We start from the raw sequence: 20,154 nt of genomic DNA on the forward strand, positions 1-20,154 counted from the left end.
AAAGCAGAAAAAATGGTAAAAAAAATGAATTTAAAAGCTCTTTATCTGAATGCACGTAGCATTCGTAACAAAGTAGATGAGTTGATGGCACAAATAGATACAAATGGGTATGATCTGATAGCCATTACAGAGACGTGGTTGCAAGGTGACGAAAGCTGGGAATTCAATATTCAGGGGTATTTGACAATTCGGAAGGACAGATGGAAAGGAAAAGGAGGTGGGGTAGCTCTGTTAATAAAGGATGAGATCAGTGCATTGGTGAGAAACGATATTGGCTCAGAATATCAAAATGTTGAATCAGTTTGGGTGGAGATAAGGAATAATAAGGGAAAAAAGTTGCTGGTGGGCATAGTCTATAGGCCCACTAACAGTAGCTGCACTGTTGGATGGAGTATAAATCAAGAAATAATGGAGACTTGTAAAAAAGGAACAGCAATAATCATGGGCGATTTTAACCTTCATATTGATTGGACAAAGCAAATTGGCCAGGGTAGCCTTGAGGAAGAGTTCATAGAGTATCTGGGATAATTTCCTTGAGCAGTATGTTGCGGAATCAACCAGGGAGCAGGCTATCTTAGATCTGGTACGATGTAATGAGACAGTAAAAAACAATCTCCCAGTAAAGGATTCTCTAGGAATGAGTGACCATAACATGGTTGAATTTCAAATTCAGTTGGAGGGTGAGAAAGTTGGATCTCAAACCAGTGTCTAAGCTTAAATAAAGGAGACTACAAAGGTATGAAGGCAGAGTTGGCTAAAGTGCTCTGGGAAAAGAAAATAGATTGATGAGCAGTGGCAGACATTTAAGGAGATATTTCATAACTCTCAACACAAATATATCCCAATGAGAAGGAAAGACTGTCAGAGAAGGGATAACCATCTGTGGCTAACTAAGGAAATAAGGGATAGTATCAAATTAAAAACAAGTGCATACAATGTGGCCAAGACTAGTGGGAGTCCAGAGGATTGGGAAACTTTTAAAAGCCAACAAAGAACGACTAAAAAAAATAATAGAGGGAAGATAGGTTGTGAAAGTAAACTAGCACAAAATGTAAAAAAAGATAGTAAGAGTTTCTATGGGTACATAAAACGGAAAAAAGTGGCTAAAGTAAATGTTGGTCCCCTAGAGGATGAGACTGGGAAATTAATAATGGGGAACAAGGAAATGGCAGAGACTTTGAATAAATATTTTGTATTGGTCTTCACGGTAGAAGACACTAAAAATATCCCAATAGTGGATAATCAAGGGGCTATAAGGAGGGAGGAACTTAATACAATCACTATCACTAAAGTAGTAGTACTCGGTAAAATAATGGGACTAAAGGCGGACAAATCCCCTGGACCTGATGGCTTGCATCGTCGGGTTCTAAAAGCAGTGGCTGCAGAGATAGTGGATGCATTGGTTATAATCTACCAAAATTCCCTGGATTCTGGGGAGGTCCCACCAGATTGGAAAACTGCAAATGTAACGCACCTATTAAAAAAGGAGGCAGACAAAAAGCAGGAAGCTATAGACCAGTTAGCCTAACAACTGTCATTGGGAAAATGCTGGAGTCCATTATTAAGGAAGCAGTAGCAGGACATTTAGCAAAGCAAAATTCAATCAAGCAGAGTCAGCATGGTTTTATGAAAGGGAAATCGTGTTTCACAAATTTGCTGGAGTTCTTTGAGGATGTAATGAGCAGGATGGATAAAGGGAAACCAGTGGATGTGGTATATTTGGATTTCCAGAGGGCATTCGATAAGGTGCCACATAAGAGGTTACTGCACAAGATAAAAGCTCGCGGGGTTGGGGGTAATATATTAGCATGGATAGAGGATTGGTTAACTAACAGAAAACAGAGAGTCAAGATAAATGGGTCATTTTCCGGTTGGCAAACAGGAACAAGTGGGGTGCCGCAGGGATCAGTGCTGGGGCCTCAACTATTTAAAATCTATATTAATGACTGGGATGAAGGGACAGAGTGTAATGTAGCCAAGTTTGCTAATGATACATAGATGGGTGGGAAAGCAAATTGTGAGGAGCACACAAAACATCTGCAAAGGGATATAGACAGGCTAAGTGAGTGGGCAAAAATTTGGTAGATGAAGTACAATGTGTTAAAATGTTAGGTTATCAACTTTGGCAGAAAGAATAGAAAAGCAAATTATAATTTAAATAGAGAAACATTGCAAAGTGCCGCACTACAGAGAAATCTGGGGGTCCTTATGCATGAAACACAAAAAGTTAGTATGCAGGTACAGCAAGTACTCAGGAAGGCAAATGGAATGTTGGCCTTTATTGCAAGGGGGATGGAGTATAAAAGCAGAGAAGTGCTGCTACAACTGTACAGGGTATTGGTGAAGCCACAGCTAGAGTATTGTGTATACTTTTGGTCTCCGTATTTAAGGAAGGATATACTTGCATTGCAGGCTGTTCAGAGAAGGTTCATTAGGTTGATTCCGGAGATGAGGGGGTTAACTTATGAAGATAGGTTGAGTAAGTTAGGTCTATACTCATTGGAGTTCAGAAGAATGAGGAGGTGATCTTAACGGAACGTACAAGATAATGAAGGGCCCCAACAAGGTGGATGCAGAGAGGATATTTCCACTCACAAGGTTAACTAAAACTGGTGGGCATAGTCTCAGAATAAGGGGCTGCCCATTTAAAATGGAAATGGAGGAGGAATTTCTTCTCTCAGAGGGTTGTAAATCTATGGAATTCTCTGCCCCAGAGAGCTGTGGAGGTTGGGTCATTGAATATATTTAAGGCGGAGATAGACAGATTTTTAAGCGATAAGGGAATAAAGGATTATGGGAGAGGGCTGGAAAGTGGAATTAATCCATGATCTTATTAAATGGTGGGGCTGGCTCGAGGGGTCAAATGGCCTATTCCTGCTCCTATTTCTATGTTCTTATCTTTGAAGCCCAGAATCCCATAAGCCTTTTTAACTTGTTGGTTATGACATGGATCAAGGACCTTGGTCGTCGTCGCTGATGGGTTGTGTGGTGGGAAGCATGAGGTAGGCCCAATCTTGTGGGATTTGCAGGGTTGGGAGGGCACCGAGCACCTTGAGTCTCATCGGCAAGAGCAAGCAGAAATCAAGCGCAGACAGTGGAAAGAGTGTGCGGCAAACTTGTCCCACGCACCCTTTCCCTCAATGACTATGTGTTCCCCCTCCGTGACAGAGACTGTGGCTCTCGAATTGAACTGTGCAGCCACCTAAGGACTCATTTTTAAGAGTAGAAGCAAGTTTTCCTCGATTCCGAGGGACTGCCTATGATGATGATATGACATGGAGCAAATTGACTGATGGGAGAATGCAACAAGTTGAAAATCCAGGTCATTACCAGATATTTATGGGGACATCATTGTCATGTAACCATCCTTTTGCTGGTGCTCAGTGTGTGACTACAAAAAAGGGGATGGGGTAAAATACAGAAATACTATAGTTTGTTAAAGGCTAGACTTCCAACTATGGTCGCTATCACCTAAAAATGGGCGATATTTCTGGCCTTAGTGCTTTTTTTATTTTTCAGGATCGCTGGAGTATCATCCATTTTAAAAACCATTAGTTTAGCCTTTTTAACTTGGGTGATAGCCTTAGCGATGTTAATTGGGCCTTAGCGATGTATTCAGTCGTGCAAGGCTGCCATCCATAGCAACAGCCGTTCTGCGCATGCGCGTTTTTTTTTCAGGCAAAGAACTTTTCCCACGGGGGTTGACAGAGAGAACAGAGGACCTGGTCCCCATCAATAACATAATGAACCTTTCTTTATTTCTAGCCCCTGTTGGTTTATAAAATAAAATCTATCAGCCAACTGACGAGAACTCCATTTCCTTCCTCTTGGGATGATATACCCTCGTTCTGCTTCTACTTGTACTGTGGACCAGAGGGGAAAAAATCCATGATTAATATTAACCCTGACATTACAGCAATGTACTTGTCTGTAACTTTTCTCATTTTATTCTCCCTTCTCTATTCTGCAGCATGTGATTAGTGATCAATACTGGTTGAGAATTTACAGGCCCCATCACTATAAATGCCCTTAATTTGTCCTCAAATACAAATGTGATTAGATGATTGCAAGAGTCAAAAGGGCCTTTAAAATCACTCACAAATTGATTCTCCTGACTGCCTTTTACTACAGATCCTTCCCATAGTGCCAAGTATTTGCAGCTTTTCTTCAGCGTATTTTTGGACCCGTGATCGTTTGGGCGAATTGTGGGCGAAATGCCGAAAGTAGCGCTCGGCGATAATCTGGGCCATAATCGGTCGCAAGTTTTCATTATAAACACTATTCTCCGCCTTGCACGAGGACGATGTCATATATATATATTTTTAAATAGGCCTGGCGATGCAGCTCATTCAGCAGTGCCGAAAGTTGGGCCAGCGATAAATGGGCTATAATCGGGCGCTAGTTTCCACTTTTCAGCAAATATGGGCAATAGCCTGCATCTCAGCTCTTATATGGGCGTTAAATGGGCGATGATGTGCTGAAAGTCTAGTCCTTGTCTCATGTTGCAGTGCATTGCTGAAGGATTTCTGATATCCATATTATTTATGTTCAACTCTGGTTGTAATGACCCACCAGTGCTGTGCATTTGAGGGCTGATCTTCCATAACCAGTCTCTGAATTGAGCTTCTGGAGATGTGCAACATTAACAACCTCAACCAGAAAACATCCAATCTGCAGCCAATAACACTATATTAAGAAAAAAGGCTGAATAAGCTCGTCATGTCAAGGAAAAAAAAACTTCATTTGTGTTTCTAGAGCCAATAGCAATAACTCCTCTCTGTCTCTGGCAAATGACTAGATGCTGCACTAAACAGTTACAGATGTTGGTATAAAAATGTCACTTTTTTAATTCTCTGTTTGAACAAGTACATAATTTGACTTTAATTGCCAAGATTTTGTTTGCAAATCAGTACTGCAGTAAGCATCCTTCCAGTTTTGACCTTTGTTATCAGACTTTGTGCTTCAAGAGACCAAAAGGTAATGTGTGTAATTCTTTTTTTAAAAAGAAACAGCACCCAATTGGATAGACATTTTAGCCTGTGTCCACTTATCTTAATTAACCAGTGTTTCTTTTCTCACCGTATATATTTTTGTGCGAGAAAGCAGAGGGTGATGTAGGTATTCTTTGACAAAGAAATGATTCATTCTTTACACCTGGTGGGAATAACATACACAAGGGATGGAACAGCTGTTCAAATATTCCAGCAATGCTTCAATGCAACATTGCGCAACTAGAATCAATCCAGCACTGGCTTTTCAAAATAGAATGTTTTGGTCTGGCACTTGACAGCTCCAAAATGGTTCAGTCCTGAGACAAAGCACAGAGGTCTACTTAGAAATGTTGTAGTACTTGATTTCTGCCTGTGGGTGTTCATAAGTGGCCTGTATAAAAAGGAGCAGCAGCATCTACAAGCCAACTCAAATACTGCAAGGTCCCCTTCCAGTGGCCTCGCACACTTAGTGTTTTCGCTTTATTCGGGCTTGGGGAATGTGCTTTTCAATCTATTGGGTGACCATGTCTGGTTATCGATACCAATCATAATCAGGTTTATATTAAAGCAGACAAATTGTGTGAGTGAGAGCCATATACAGAAATGGTGAAGGAGAAGAGAGAAAATAAATTCAATTACAAACAGCAAGGAAACAGAATTTTTAACATTAGATATTATGCATTATCATCATCATAGGCAGTCCCTTGAAACGAGGATGACTTGCTTCCACGCCGAAACGGGATGAGTTCACAGGTGTTTCAATGAAGGACTTTATATTCCAGGTCTCGAACTACACGTTGAAGGGTGGAAGATGCCTGTGCGTGGATTTTTTTTTTTTAAACTTGTGGTGGCCGTTGCACATCAAGCACCACACGGGCTTGACAGAGCTAGGTCTTGGTCCAGTGGCAAGGAATAACCAAGACGACTGGAGACCAGCTCTGCTGCACGGACCTAGTGCGCACACATATCGCAGTGTGGGCTGGCCCGTGCTGCCCCTGGGCCCTCGCCTCTTCTGGGCCCCGAACTCACGCCTCTCCTGGGCCCCGATCACATCCCTCTGCGAACTCTTGCCGCTCCTTCGCCCCGACCTCACCGCTCCTGCTGTACCTGCCCGCACTGCAGTCAGCCGTCTCCCTCCTGCAGCAGCACACACAGCTCCCTGCAGTGGTACGCCGCCACACGCTGCTCCCTCTAATGGCCCCGGCCTGCTGATGGTCTTGCAGGCCGGGACCGTGCCGATTTCTGGAGCAGCGTGCAGCGGCCCAGCCCAGAAATCGGCGCGGTCCCGGCCTGCAAGACCATCAGCAGGCTGGGGCCAATAGAGGAAGCAGCGTGCGGCAGCCCCGCCCGGAAAATTATGCATTAACCAAGGTGATGACAGCACTTTTATATATTTCTTTTTTTAAAATTTGGTTTTCAAGAATTTATGTACAACTGCATTTTTTGTGAAGCCATTGTACACTTTAATTGAAACAATGTACATTGGTACAATAGATTTATGGCCATTGTGATATACATACATTCCGGACACATTAGGATGGAAGCAATTGGTTTGATGTTGGTCCCCGATGGTGGTTGCCCTAAGGGGAGCTACATATATGATTTAGTTGCCCAGCTGATTTCAGGTGGGTTGTTGTTGGCTATTCTCTCTCCTGCATACATCGGTTTCTCCTCCTGGGAACCGATTTGATTGTTAAATGAACCCCAGACTATGTCATGTCGACAAAACCAGGCAGAGGCTATACGTGATGGGCTTTAAATTGGATCTGCCCCACACTTTAGTTATAAAGGAGGCAAGCGCTACAAGCTGAATTTTCTTTCCCACCTCTGAAACCTATTGCAGATACTTCTGGCCAAAGTCCTAGTCAAGCAATTTTGAGACCCTGTAAGATGATCTCCATGCTCCTCTGGGCAGTAGTCCAGAAACACCCCATATTATTAATACTTTAAAAAAAAAACTTCTGCTCTTCTGAAAGAGTGGAGGGAAAAATGGCAGCCCCACGGCAAATGCAGATACGAAAGTTGTTGGGAACAAAAAAACTACATAAATGGTCAAAATCACAGGAGAAATAAGATTTCTACAAATCCTACAAATATAGCTGTTGGGCTCTTTTGCACAATATCCTTCCACCTTGGATGCCAGTGTTCCATGGGTGAGAACATGAACTCATATAAATGAGGCAAGAACAATGGGAAATAGACATCACCATATCATTGCTACTCCTTTGCATGTGCCCCCCCTCCCTCCCCTGCCGTCCCCCCCACAATGAGTGGGCGCTCCCAGTGTCTGCCCAAAAATCACAATGGAAAATAGGTCAGTGCTAAAGTGGGAGAGGCTCTTGAAAACAGAACTCTTGTGCATTTTCCAAACCAGGCAGCCTGACTTATGCAACAAAATGGGTAGCTCCAAATCGGAAAATCTAGTCTGTGGAGTTCTTTGCGCAAGACTCCTGTCATCTACAACAAGTACATTGTTGGTCTGAGTCCATACTGTGATTCCTTTCGGACATCACAGTCACAAAACCAAGAGACCTACAAGTTTATTGTCCATATATTAATCTTTCTTTGTAAAATATGCTCATCACCAGTTATTTATTGTAACAGTGTAAGGTGTATTTGTGTTCAGTAAATATCAATGGTTAACAGGATGACTTTCATGGTGTGAAAAGGAATAAATAACTGTATTTGATTGTTAGAATAAGATGTAGGCTATCTTTATAATAAAATAATAGTACATAAATGAGTAATCTCAAAAAGAAACCTATTAATTCTTGTGTACTGTACACGACTAACTCCAGGTAAAAATATCAATTGGTTAAATTTGCCTGAAATTGCGGTCGGCAGAGTAGCTACAGATTACACTGCCAACCTCTGAGCGAATGCATACTTACCTGCTGGCAATACTCCTTCATGAAGTTGTTGTCAGTTGTTGCGGAGTTGAGCGCAGCTTAGTGGTTCACGGATCCCAGGGGCGCATCGTGTGCGCAAGTGTACCTGGGATCATGTACATGGTGCTCCAATCAGGAAAAACAGATGGTCTTGCATTCATCCCCAATCTCTCACTCACTCCAGTCTGGATTTACATTCTTAGAATTAGAAATGAATTTGGGGGGAAATCATCAATAGACCAGAAGCACTCACATTACACAGCAGGTTATTTAACTATTTTATTCAAGCAGAGATGTACATTTGGATAATATTCAAATGAACATGCTGCAGTGCAGAGGGACCTGGGGGTCCTTGTGCATGAAACTCTTTTTGGAGTTCATCTGCAAAACAAAAAAACATTAAACAGTGCCACCCGACCTGGGTGACACTCCAGACATTTACAAGGCCCTTTTATTTTTTCCCCCCCTTTTTTTTTTGTTTTTTTTTTGTGTTTTTCTTTTTTTTGGTTTTTTTTTTTGGGCACTAAAATCACAATTTTCCCCAGTGCCCCCTCTAAAAGGGAAGGGGGACACTAAAAGCACCGGCAATTAAATCAAATTAAACTTAAAAACGTAAAATCAAATTAAAATTTGGTTGCCAGGCGTGATGATGCACTCCAGTCCCTCCGGTGCCCACCTCTCGCGGAAGGCCGCGAGCGTACCGGTGGACACCGTGTGCTCCATCTCCAAGGACACCCTGGACCGGATGTAAGAGCGGAAGAGAGGCAGGCAGTCAGGTTGAACGACCCCCTCGACCGCCTGCTGCCTGGACCGGCTGATGGCACCTTTGGCCGTGCCCAGGAGCAGTCCTACGAGGAGGCCCTCGGACCTACCCGCTCCCCTCCGCACAGGGTGCCCAAAGATCAGGAGAGTGGGACTGAAGTGCAGCCAGAATTTCAGGAGCAGCCCCTTCAAATAATGGAACAGGGGCTGCAACCTTGTGCACTCAATAAAAACATGGAACATGGACTCCTCCAGACCGCAGAAATTGCAGGCGGCCTGGGAGTCCTTGTGCATGAATCCCAAAAAGTTAGTTTGCAGGTGCAGCAGGTAATCAGGAAGGCAAATGGAATGCTGGCCTTCATTGCGAGAGGGATGGAGTACAAAAGCAGGGAGATCCTGCTGCAACTGTACAGGGTATTGGTGAGGCCGCACCTGGAGTACTGCGTGCAGTTTTGGTCACCTTACTTAAGGAAGGATATACTAGCTTTAGAGCGGGTACAGAGACGATTCACTAGGCTGATTCCGGAGATGAGGGGCTTACCTTATGATGATAGATTGAGTAGACTGGGTCTTTACTCGTTGGAGTTCAGAAGGATGAGGGGTGATCTTATAGAAACATTTAAAATAATGAAAGAGATAGACAAGATAGAGGCAGAGAGGTTGTTTCCACTGGTCGGGGAGACTAGAACTAGGGGGCACAGCCTCAAAATACGGGGGAGCCAATTTAAAACTGAGTTGAGAAGGAATTTCTTCTCCCAGAGGGTTGTGAATCTGTGGAATTCTCTGCCCAGGGAAGCAGTTGAGGCTAGCTCATTGAATGTATTCAAATCACAGAGAGATAGATTTTTAACCAATAAGGGAATTAAGGGTTATGGGGAGCGGGAAGGTAAGTGGAGCTGAGTCCATGGCCAGATCAGCCATGATCTTGTTGAGTGGCGGAGCAGGCTCGAGGGGCTAGATGGCCTACTCCTGTTCCTAATTCTTATGTTCTTATGAACTTGTGAGGGTTTGCTAATCCCTCAGGCAGGCTGTGTAAAAGGACAAACAAACTTATAGCAATTTAGCAAAAATGCATCAGATGACTGGTGTCCCCATACGCTGTGCGAACAGGCTCCTGCGCCTGTTTGCACCAGATGTAAACTTTACATGTATAATTGCTGATCAGTCATAACACTGCCAGCAATGTGGATAATACAGGTGGAGCGGATGATCAGTTACGTCGAAACTTGACAGATCGCAAGTTCGGGATTTAGCGCATGCGGTAATCCCAAACTTGCTGTCTAATTCAAAGGTGGTATAACGAGAAGTCTGAGAGTACCGTTATACCGACTGCCAATTCTGCCCCATAATCATTTCTCCAATGACATAGCAAGCATTCTTTTAAATCCTTAAAGAGGTTAATGGACTGGAATTTGCAGTTGTAATGATGGTGAAACTGTCAATGTTCGCTGTCATTACTTTGTAAAACTGACAGCAATTTCTGACGTCCACGCACGGAAATCCTGAAGTTGCTGTCAGTAATTCCCTGATTCTCCACAGGGTACACTGTTGAAGTCCTTGCAGATGGAAATCTTACAATTCCATTTTTTACGCTCGAATCTCACTGTAAAACCCCCGAAAAAATTAAGCTTTGTTGAATGAGGTGTAACTGAGTTTTAACGGCATACTCAGTCATATTTTCTGCTGAACAGCCTTTCTGGCCCAGAAAAATGAATTTTATATTTGTGGAATGTCAAATTATTCCACTATGATCAAAATCTGTGGGAATTTGTAACAAAATCATTTTTGTAAAGTTAAAAAAAATGATTTCAACTTTTACCTTAATTTCATGCATATGTCCCAATATTTATTTTGTTCTCTGTGAAATGTTTAGAAAGTTAAGGATAATCAGTGCTTTCTACTTTCTGGTTTGCTGTGAGAACTCTTCAATGTGATTGTCTGCTTAGCCTGCTTGATGACATCACTGTTGCTGAACATTGGAGAATCGCAAAAGGTGATGCCAGAATGAAATTAATGTCAAGAAAGGTGAAATGCATGCCACGGAGATCGCTAGATCTCGGTGGGCAGGTTTCTTTGAGGTCAGCAGTGAGCGGCAGCTGACTACAAAAATCCGGGTCAAATTTAAAAAGAAATTTGTTCCTGGGATGTGGGCGTCACTTGGTAAGGCCAGCATTTATTGCCCATTCCAAATTGCCCTCGAGAAGGTGGTGGTGAGCTGCTTTCTTGAACCACTGCAGTCCTTGTGGTGAAGGTACTCCCACACTGCTGTTAGGGAGGGAGTTTAACGATTTTGACCCAGCGACGATGAAAGAACGGCGATATATTTCCAAGCCAGGATCGTGTGTAATTTTCAAGGTGTTCTCATGCGCCTGCTGTTCTTGTCCTTCTAGGTGGTAGAGGTCGTGGGTTTGCAAGGTGCTGCCGAATAAGTCTTGGCGAGTTGCTGCAGTGCATCTTGTAGATGGTACACACTGCAGCCATGATGCGCCAGTGATGCAGGGAGCGAATGCTTAAGGTGGTGGATGGGGTGCCGATTTAGCGAGCTGCTTTGTCCTGGATGGTGTCGAGCTACTTGAGTGTCATTCGAACTGCACTCATCCAGTATTCCATCACACTCCTGACTTATGCAATGTAGATGGTGAACAGACTTTGGGGAGTCAGGAGGAGAGACACCCGCCGCAGACTAACCAGCCTTTGACCTGCTCTTGTTGCCACAGTATTTATGTGGCTGGTCCAGTTAGGTTTCTGGTCAATGGTGACACCCAGGGTGTTGATGTTGGGGAATTCGGCAATGGTAATGACGTTGAATGTCACGGGGCGGTGGTTAGACTCTCACTTGTTGGAGATAGTCATTGCCTGGCACTTGTGTGGTGCGAATGTTACTTGCCACTTATCAGCCCAAGCCTGAGTGTTGTCCTGGTCCAGCTGCATGCGAGCACGGACTGCTTCTTTATCTGGGGAGTTGCGAATGACACTGAGCACTGTGCAGTCATCAGCGAGCATCCCCACTTCTGGCCTTAGAATGGAGGGAAGGTCATTGATAAAGCAGCTTAAAATGGTTGAGCCTCAGACACTGCCCTGAGGAACTGCTACAGCGATGTCCTGGGGCTGAGATGATTGGCCTTCAACAACCACAACCATCTTCCTTTGTGCTCGGTATGACCAGCCAGTGGTGAGTCTTCCATTGACTTTAATTTTACTTGGGCTCCTTGATGCCACGCTCGGTCAAATGCTGCTTTGATGTCAAGGGCATTCACTCTTTTATTCATGGAGCAGAGTGGTCCTGGTGGAACCCAAACTGTGCATCGGTGAGCAGGTTATTAGTGATTAAGTGCCGCTTGATAGCACAGTCAACGACACCTTGAAACACTTTGCTGATGATGGAGAGTAGATTGATGGGGCAGTAATTGGCCGCATTGTATTTGTCCTGTTTTTTGTAGACTGGACATACCTGGCAGTTTTCCACTTTGTCGGGTAGATGCCAGTGTTGTAGCTGTACTGGAACAACTTGGCCAGAGGCGCGGCTAGTTCTGGAGCGCAAGTCTCCAGTCGGGGCCCATAGACTTTGCTGTATCCAGTGCGCTCATGGAGTGAAATGAATTGGCAGAAGACTGGCTTTTATGATGGTGGGGACGTCAGGAGGAGGCTGATATGGATCATCCACTCGGCACATCTGGCTGAAGGTTGCAAACATTTCAGCCTTGAATTTTGCACTTGCAGGCAGCTTGCGATGTAAATCTTTTTTTGTTGACTATGTCTTAATGTCAAAATCCAACAAAAATTATTTAACTAAACCCAACAAGTTTGAGTGACAGCCAGCCCTGGACTTAAATAGACAACCACATAAATACTGTGGTGACAAGAGCAGGTCAGAGAATGGATATCCTGTGGAGAGTGTCTCGCCTCCTGACTCCCCAAAGCCTTTGCACCATTTACAAGGCATAAGTCATGAGTGTGATGGAATACTCTCCACTTGCCTGGATGAGTGCAGCTCCAACAACACTCATGGAGCTCGACACCATCCAGGACAAAGTAGCCCGCTTAATTGGCACCCCATCCACCACCGTAAATGTTCACTCCCTCCACCACTGGCACAACATGGCTGCAGCCTACATCTACAAGATGCACTGCAACTTACTAAGGCTTCTTCAGCAGGCACATGGGAACACCATCACCTGCAAGTTCCCCTCCAAGTCACACACCATCCTGACTTGGAAATATATCGCCGTTCCTTCATCGTCGTTGGGTCAAAATCCTGGAACTCCCTCCTCAACAGCACTGTGGGAGTACCTTCACCACATGGACTGCAGCGGTTGTAGAAGGCAGCTCACCACCACCTTCTCAAGGGCAATTAGGGATGGGCCATAAATGCTGGCCTTGCCAGTGATGCCCACATCCCATGAATGAATAAAAAAAAACTCTATTTCGAAGTTAAGCGATGGATTTTGACCTGCCAAATATCTTTAAAAAAAACTTGATGTATTTTTCCACTTGAAGACGACTGACTTCATGAATGTCCTTCAATTGGAAAGAAAAGCAAATGAATTGCAGACCACAATGCCATGAGGTCATTGCACTACAGGTCCAAAGAGTCAAGTACAAAGACATAATTGCTGTTGCATCATTTTTCCCCACCCAAGGCAGGAAGGTTGTCCTCAGCCATCCAAGACTCAGCTGGAGTATTGATGAATATGAAAACAGTTCACTCCCACTCAAGCATATATTTGTTAAACCAGGAGTACAAAAAGGTTTTCATTCACCAAGCTCTTTGCAAATCTGGTGATGTGGCCATTTGTTGAACAACGATTTACAATCTATATTAACGACTTGGATGAAAGGACTGAGTGTAAAATAGCCAAGTTTGCTGACGATACAAAGATGGGAGGAAAAGCAGTGTGTGAGGAGGACACAAAAAACCTGCAAAAGGATACAGACAGGCTAAGTGAGTGGGCAAAAGTTTGGCAGATGGAGTATAATGTTGGAAAGTGTGAGGTTATGCACTTTGGCAGAAAAAAAAAATCGAAGAGCAAGTTATTATTTAAATGGAGAAGGATTGCAAAGTGCTGTAGTTCAGCGGGACCTGGGGGTCCTGGTGCATGAAACACAAAATTATAGTATGCAGGTACAGGAAGTGATCAGGAAGGCCAATGGAATATTGGCCTTTATTGCAAAGGGGATGGAGTATAAAAGCAGGGAAGTCTTGCTACAGCTATACAGGTATTGGTGAGGCCACACCTGGAGTACTGCGTGCAGTTTTGGGTTCCATATTTAAACAAAGGATATACTTGGTTTGGAGTTCAGAGAAGGTTCACTAAGTTGATTCTGGAGATGAGGGGGTTGATTTAGGAGGAAAGGTTGAGTAGGTTGGGCCTCTACTCATGGAAATTCAGAAGAATGAGAGCTGATCTTATCGAAACGTGTAAGATTGTGAGGGGGCTTGACAAGGTGGATGCAAGGAGGATGTTTCCACTGATGGGGGAGACTAGAACTAGAGGACATGATCTTAGAATAAGGGGCCGCCCATTTAAAACTGAGATGAGGAGGAATTTCTTCTCAGGATTGTAAATCTGTGGAATTCGCTGCCTCAGAGATCTGTGGAAGCAGGGTCATTGAATAAATTTAAGACAGGGATAGACAGTTTCTTAACCGATAAGGGATTATGGGGAGCATGCAGGGAAGTGGACCCGAGTCCATGATCGGATCAGCCTTGATCGTATTAAATGGCGGAGCAGGCTCGAGAGGCCGTATTGCCTACTCCTGCTCCTATTTCTTATGTTCTTATGTAATTGTGGATACAGATTAATGCAGGAGAATTTCTTCATGGTTAATTTTCTTGTGTACTAAATAATTGATTTGAACACTTGGGATGTGCTTTTGCAAATTAGTATGCAGGTGTGTGTGCTTCTCTAAACATTTATGACCTGCAAATTAATACTTATCAGGCAATAAGAGCTTCCAGGTGTTGAATCCATAATGTTTTGTCAGGAATTCAGACTGTCAATCAGTTGTGGTTTGGGAACCCGACTCTTGTGCGTACTTTCTTCACACAATATACTGGGAGATATACATCATCCCAACAAGAGCATTTACAGGCCCTGGGTGATCTTCTTTGACTACAGTGCCTCCCACATAATCTGCAGGAACAGATTAAACTGCCATGTAGTTGAAGGCCTCTGCAACGAGTCAAAGGGTGATCTGAAGCTATTTTAAAGTTGCGTATGGACAGTCAAGTTTAGTAAATGTTTTGCAATGCTTTCTAGACCATTTTAGAAGTAATTATCTCAAATCAACAGGGTTTTATGACAGTGCAGGATTGTTCACCCTGAGTACCTACATGACTAAATCTGAAGAATTTCAAAGGGCTGGATTTGCGACTGATTTGCGCCCCTTTTAGCGCCTCGGGGGGATGCAAAATTTATTTTTTTGCATGAAATGAGGTGGCCAAGATTTTGCACCCGGGCGGAACTTTCATAAGAACATAAGAACATAAGAATTAGGAACAGGAGTAGGCCATCTAGCTCCTTGAGCCTGCTCCGCCATTCAACAAGATCATGGCTGATCTGGCCGTGGACTCAGCTCCACTTACCCGCCTGCTCCCCGTAACCCTTAATTCCCTTATTGGTTAAAAATATATCTATCTGTGATTTGAATACATTCAATGAGCTAGCCTCAACTGCTTCCTTGGACAGAGAATTCCACAGATTCACAACCCTCTGGGAGAAGAAATTCCTTCTCATTCGGTTTTAAATTGGCTCCCCCGTATTTTGAGGCTGTGTCCCCTAGTTCTAGTCTCCCCGACCAGTGGAAACAACCTCTCTGCCTCTATCTTGTCTACCCCTTTCATTATTTTAAATGTTTCTATAAGATCACCCCTCATCCTTCTGAACTCCAATGAGTAAAGACCCAGTCTGCTCAATTTATCATCATAAGGTAACCCTCTCATCTCCGGAATCAGCCTAGTGAATCGTCTCTGTACCCCCTCCAAAGCTAGTATATCCTTCCTTAAGTAAGGTGACCAAAACTGCATGCAGTACTCCAGGTGCGGCCTCACTAATACCCTATACAGTTGCAGCAGGACCTCCCTGCTTTTGTACTCTATCCCTCTCACAATAAAGGCCAACATTCCATTCGCCTTCCTGATTACCTGCTGCACCTGCAAACTAACTTTTTGGGATTCATGCACAAGGATCCCCAGGTCCCTCTGCACCGCAGCATGTTGTAATTTCTCTCCATTTAAATAATATTCCCTTTTACTGTTTTTTTTTCCAAGGTGGATGACCTCACATTTTCCGACATTGTATTCCATCTGCCAAACCTTAGCCCATTCGCTTAACCTATCTAAATCTCTTTGCAGCCTCTCTGTGTCCTCTACACAACCTGCTTTCCCACTAATCTTTGTGCCATCTGCAAATTCTGTTACATTACACTCTGTCCCCTCTTCCAGGTCATCGATGTATATTGTAAACAGTTGTGGTCCCAGCACCGATTCCTGTGGCACACCACTAACCACCGATTTCCAACCCGAAAAGAACCCATTTATCCCGACTCTCTGCTTTCTGTTAGCCAGCCAATTCTCGATCCATGCTAATACATTTCCTCTAACTCCGCGTACCTTTATCTTTTGCAGTAACCTTTTGTGTGACACCTTATCGAATGCCTTTTGGAAATCTAAATACACCACATCGATCGGTACACCTCTATCCACCATGCTCGTTATATCCTCAAAGAATTCCAGTAAATTACTAATGGCTTTACGGCGATGCTGAAACTTACCGACCTGCCGCTGGTTTCACCGTTGGGATGACGTAAACCGCTGTGCATCGCTGCACTATCGCCCCGGGCGGAACTTTTGAGCATTTCACCCGATTTAACATCCGCTCGAGAACCCGGCCAGAAAAAACAGTTGGACCCAGGACGCACCAAACACTAATGGCGCCATGTTGAAAGCGAAGGAGAAAGTCACAGTTATGAGTGATTAAAGGATTGGGAGAAGAACGCTGCGTTACTACATACATTTGATTGTGAAGTTTATGTGAGTTTCTAGTTTGTTTTATAAAGGACATTTCATGACATTTTAAAAAATGGGGGCCATGCTAGGTCTGGAGCCAGTAATCCTGGCTGCTATTGCCATATGGATTCAAGCTGGAAGAAGGCTTATTGTTGATCATTTGCAACATAATCGAAGAGGTCACAGACTTATGGGTAGGAGGCCTTACCCTCCACGAGTTTACAGGGAACATTGCTCATACCTCCAGCTCTCTGAAGCACAGTGCGTTAGAAGGCTGCGCTTCTGAAAAGAGTTATGCCAGCTCCTACAAGCAGACCCTCAGCCTACCAGCACTGCCCATTGAGGTGAAGGCGACTGTGGTACTTGCCTTCGATGCCTCCAGCTCCTTTCAGGCATGAGCATGGGACATATGCTCCATCTTTCGGCACACTAAACATTGCTGCATTTGCCAGGTGACTAATGCACTGTACACACGCAAAATGGACTTCATAAACATCCCAATGACTAGGGAGACCCAAAATGAGAGGGCTATAGTTTTTCGATGATTTGATGGCTTCCTCAAGGTTCAGGGTGCCATTGACTGTACACATATCGCCCAGCGAGCACCTTTAAAGAATGCAGAAGTTTTCCAAAACCGAAAGGGATTCCACTTCCTGAACATACATCGTCTGCGACCATACTGAGCGCATCATGCCCAATATCCAGGGAGTATCCATGATGCTTACATCTTGCGTGAGAGCAGTGTCTTCTGCATGTTGCAGCATCAACCACAAAGCCAGAACTGGATGCTCGGGGACAAAGGTTACGGCCTCGCCACCTGGCTCATGACTCCCCTCCAGAACCCTCAGACAGAAACCGAGCAACGCTATAATGAGAGCCATGCAGCCACACGCAACATTGTCGAACAGACAATGCAGTGCTCAAGCAGCGCTTTCGATGCCTGGACCAATCTGGAGGCTGCCTGCAATACACCCCTCAGCAGGTCTCTGAATTCATTGTGGTGTGCTGCATGCAACACAACTTAGCCGTCATGAGAGGACAGGAATTGCAATGGGGATTACAATACCACCTCAGGGGAAAGGGGGAGGGGAGGGGAGAGGAGGAGGAGAAGGAGGAGGAGGAGCCCAGCGAGGAACCCATGCCACCACCACCACCACCACAATCACAGGGGAAGTATCATGGCGATTTCACCGCTGCAAAAACCTTACGTTGGCAGCTCATAATTGAACACTTTGTTGAAGAGTGAACAGCATGTTTGAGCGTTGCCTGGCCACTCTATCCCACTGTGTTGACTATGCCCCCTCTTATTCTGCAAATGAGACACTACACTGAAATCATTAAAGTAAAGAAAAATTTATTGAACATTGTAAACTTTGTAACCTTCATTGTGAGACATAAATAAAATAAAATGAGCTGCGTCCAGCAGTCTGATAATTCAACATTACGAGAACATAATCCAGTGTGAAACATAATAATACTGTAACATAAAACATATGATGCATCCAGCATTAACAACATAATGCAGCATCATCATATCCTGCCCCATTATTTTTTCCCAAAGTCTTTTGCCCCCCTTCCCTGTATCTTTCTCCCTTACCTGCTGTGCCTACTCAAAGTGGTACCAAGATGGCGTGTAGTAAGGCTGCCAGAGCGCTGCTGTGTTGGGGGGAGAGACAATGGAGACACAGTCTGTGATGGACTGGACCAGCTCATGATGTGGAAGGCCTGGCTTCTGACTGGCTAGCCTCTTCATCGGCATCGCCAGTCACAGGTGGTTTGGGTGACAACCATCACTGATGCTTGGTTGGTGATTGTGGGGGTAGACGGGAGGAGCCACTCAGTCACTGATGGGGCTGGTCCCTAGCCACTGGAGCACCTTGCTGGCCTGCTTCGGAACCGTCACTTCCCCATGTGACAGTGGGGAACGCAGAGAGTATTGCGGCAGGCATGGACTGCATCACCTGCCCAAGCTGAAGCAGAGCTTGTGCCTGCGATGCGCCATAGTCTGCAAGGGTTCGCGCCACACTCTCTGGTACTCCACGGTCACTGTTGGAGGCCACCAGCCAATGTGGGCATTGATGGCCTTGCTGGTATCACGGCTCGCACTGACAATCTACAACCCTACCTCCGTAATGGTTGCTTTCAGACTGTCAATGCTCGCGGGAATCCTAGCCAAGACATCAAGGAGCTGATGGCTGATCTGGATGCTCTTCCTGGACATTCCCACCATGTCCAGTTCCACGTCTGCCTGCGTGTCAGCAAACCGACTTTTCTGACTCACCCTGTGGAGAGATGGCAAGCGGGAATCAACCCCAGCACTGCGTTGCGGCACGCCATTGTTCCCAGGAGCCTCGGATTCCTTGAACCCTGAGAACATCACTTCGTCCTCAGAGGAGCTGAGTGCCAATGGTGGAACAGTGTTCGATTGATGCTGCACCAGAGTTGGCTCAGCGGTATCCTCCTCTTCCTCCAGACGATGGCCTGACGTGGGGTGGTCCCTTGAGGGATGCCGCGCCAATGTTTGGTCATCTGGAAGTAGAAAGCAATAGACGAGTGGTTAGCAGCAGGGAAGGGGGCAGGGTGACATGACGAAGATCACAAAGCACAGGCTCATTTGAAGGACCACCGCTACTCCATTATATCTAGTCCAGATACACTGCAGGACATTGCCCCAACCCAGCCCAGATAGCGTGCTGGACATTGCCCCAATTCAGCTCAGGGAGTGTGCAGGACTTACCCTCAGTATCTTAACAGGATGGGGGGGGGGGGGGTCAACGCCCCCAGTGGCAATTGCCCAACCTGAGACACAGATGAGGCCTGCCACTCTCTCCTCAATGTCAGTGAGTGGCAGGGTCTGAGGCGGACCACTGCCTGGCACGGCGATTATGAGGCTTCTTTGCCTACGATGATGAAAATGGGAATGGTTACAAGAGGGTCCATCTGCTCTTGTGGCACAGCTAGCCACCAAAGCACTTATAAGATACTGTCTGAATGTAATATAGTCCTCTGCTTATTGGCCTTGGAAGTTGCATGTGGTTCATCAGGAGGCCATCAAAATGTGGAGCCATCTTATGAGATCTCAGAAAACAATCTTAATAATGTGTAAAGATCATTCATGACAAATAGAGTGCTGAACTAAGCCCACTTATGTGTCATGTATTGTAGGAGGCAACCCACAGAGTGCAGAGAGACACCAACAGCATAAGAACAAATAATGTGTCAGATTTATAATTGAAGTAATGAAGGAGTCCATGAATTAAAATTGTACTCACTCTGACGATCATTAAACTTCTTTCGGCACTGTGTGCCAGTCCTGACCACAATGTCTGAGGCAGAGATCTCCTCAGCGATTTCCCTCCAAATCCTTTAACACATTGATGGCAGTGGTCTAGAACCACCCCGAAGATGTAACTTCTGCTATCTTCTTTCCTGGAGCTTTATTTGCCCCATGGCTGCATTGCCCAGCAGGCTGTCTGGAATCATCGTCCTCCATGATCAAAATCCA

This window comes from Pristiophorus japonicus, chromosome 16, assembly GCF_044704955.1.
Source record: "Pristiophorus japonicus isolate sPriJap1 chromosome 16, sPriJap1.hap1, whole genome shotgun sequence".
Classification (NCBI taxonomy): domain Eukaryota; kingdom Metazoa; phylum Chordata; class Chondrichthyes; family Pristiophoridae; genus Pristiophorus; species Pristiophorus japonicus.